This window comes from Crocuta crocuta, unplaced genomic scaffold (genome assembly GCF_008692635.1).
Source record: "Crocuta crocuta isolate KB4526 unplaced genomic scaffold, BGI_CrCroc_1.0 scaffold779, whole genome shotgun sequence".
NCBI lineage: Eukaryota > Metazoa > Chordata > Mammalia > Carnivora > Hyaenidae > Crocuta > Crocuta crocuta.
Window position 1 is genome coordinate 743,208 of NW_027531185.1, and position 2,798 is coordinate 746,005.

Genomic DNA, 2,798 nt, shown 5'->3' on the forward strand with positions numbered 1-2,798 from the left:
AAAAAAGAAAAAGGAAAGAGGGGGAAAGAGTGTGTCAAGACAAAGACCTACTGAATAAAAGAGGCACAGGAAGGCAGAGAAGAGACGGGGACAAACTCCAAGAGAGAGAAAGGCGAAAGGGAGAGAGAGAGAGAGAGGGATGGTGGGAGGGAGGAACATAGGAAACAGATACAGAAAGAGAAACAATGAAAGAAGGAAGGAGGGAGAGAGAAAAAGAGAAAAGAGAAAAATGGCAATAAAGGGGCGAGTAAATAGACGAGGCTGGGCTCCTTGCTCCTGCAGGTGTTGGCCGGAGCTGAGTCCACAGCCCTGTGGAAGGCAGAGATGGGTGGCCCCGGAAATCCTTACCTGCCAAACTCCATCACCTCTCAGAGGCCCAAACCAGAACTGAGCAGTTGATCTAAACAGAAAACAGAGTAAAAGGAAAACACGCTGGCTGTGCCTACCCCCACCCTGGGCTGTGGCTCTGTGCCTTCACTGGCCCCCGAGAGGCCACTGGGAAAGCAAGGCACAGCTTTTGTAACCCTCATCTCTTTGTGCCCCCCATCCCACAGCCACCCCCTACCAAGAGCCCTAGCTCAAGATGCCATGGTGGGGCGGGGGCAGGGCTCTTGAGGCCTGGGGGGCTAGAGAGGGCCATGCATTTTCTGCCCTTGCCCTAGCAGAGAAACAGCAAAGCCGATGGGAGGCTGATAGAGGGGAAGGAGTGGGGGAACAGAGCTCCGTCTCCTCCCCCATACAGGGCTGAGGGTTCTTAACTAGTCCAAAGCATATTCTGGGTATGGCAGAGGTGGGAAGGGTGGCCGGGCAGGCAAGAGGAGCAGAGTGGTGGACCAGGGCTGGGAAGGCAGCACACTGAACACTTACCATTAGTACCTGGGCTCCGGAGGTAGAGCAAGGAAGATGAAGTTTTGGTTTACATTGTAACTTATTACTAATAATGACTCAAGTGATAACAGGTATCAGTCTTGTGCTTGGCCATTACCAAACACACACAGAAAAACTCACTGAATTCTTGTAGCCCTACCTTACAGTCCTGCGAATAACTCTATTTTATAGAAGGGGAAACTGAGGCTCAGGAGGTGAACTGACTTGGCACCCAGCTGGGAAGCGTTTGAACCTGAGTCGGTGAGAACAGGTCAGTGGACTCTGGCTGTGATATAGTGACCAGAGCTAGGTTTCAAGGATGAAAAAGTGCTTTTCCCTAAACTCAGAGGCATCACCCAGCCCTAGAACCCTCTCATGTCAAGCAGGACATGTAGGAGAAGTTGACAGAGGGGACACAAGATGGGAGTAACTATGGGCAAGTAGCAGAAGTTCTAGGGCAGGGGTCACTTCAAGATCCAGGGAGGGGCTCGGGGGCTGGCACCTCCCCTCAAGATTGGAGTGGTGGGGGGGCCTCGACCAAAAGTATGTAATCAACAAATAATATTTATTACTTTTTTTGAGAGAGCGAGAGGGCGCAAGTGAGTGAGGGGCAGAGAGAGAGAGAGTGAGAGAGAGAAAAAGAAGTGGGGCTTGTGTTTACCTGAAGCAGGGCTTGTGCTCACCCAGTGTGGGGTTCATGCTCACCCAAAGTAGAGCTCAAGCTCCCAAACCATGAGATCATGACCTGAGCCAAAGTCAGATGCCTAATGACTGAGCCACCCAGGAGTCCTAAATATTTATTATTAAGCAGTTCTAGTGATAGTGGTTAAGAACACAGAAAATGATAGTACTTACCTGCTAGAGTTTGCAAAGATTAAGTTTATTATTTCAAGGAAAGCTGTGGGAAGAGTGCCTGGCAAATGGTAAGCCTCAAATATTAGCTCCTGATGTCCTTGTCACTGTTGGTTATTTGCCAGGCCTGGACTGAACACTAGGACAGCATGATGCTGTGAGCAAACGCAGCTGTGGAGTCTTGCGTATGGTGGAGAAAATGGCCATTAATCACAAAGCACACAACAAAAGTAAAGTTACAATTTGAGAAGTGCTATGGAGGAGAGGCCCACAGTCCCATGAGAGTCAAATATTGGGCAGCATGTCCTAGCCAGGAAAAATGGGGAGGTTTCTCCGAGAAAGATATCTATGAGCTGTGTGCTGAAGTAGAAGCAGGGGGTCAAAACCGGAAGAAAGGAAAGAAAATCAGCCCAGGCAGAGGCACAGCATATGCAAAGGCCCGGTGGCAGGAGGGATCTTGGTAAAAGACATGGATGGAGAGGCAGGCAGGGACCAGACTAGGGCAGACTCTGTAATCCACGTCAAGGAGTCTTGCCGTTACTGTAGAAACAAAGGGAAACCAGGGAAGGATTTTAAAGATAGAGCAACATGGTCAGAAAAAGGTTGTGCCTTATACTAGGCTGGGAGAGATCTCTAGCTTGGGGGTGAGGAAAAAGTCCATATACAGGAGGGTGGGTTGGCTCCTTCAATGTGTGGCCTTGGGCAAGCCCCTTTCCCTCCTTGGGATTTAGTTTCCATCCGTATCTCAAATGGTGTCTGAGCTATCTTTTCCTTTTCTGTCTGCCTTCAGTCCCTACCCCCTGTTAAGAGGAGAAGGCAGGGAAGATACTATAAATGGCGCACAGCCCCTTTCCTGTCTTTACCTTCCCCCCTATAGCTTCCTAATGCCTCCTTCCCCACCATCGCATAAGACTCTGTTGGAAGGAAGGCCATTTGGGTGCCAAGTTCTCTCCTCCTTCATCCATGGCTCATCCCTGTCAGCCTCAGGCCATCATGGGATGGGGTGCATTCAAGCCTAGGACCAGAGGAAGCTCGGGGGATTCCCACAGTGGTTGTTGGTTGTGCTAGAAGGCCCAGAG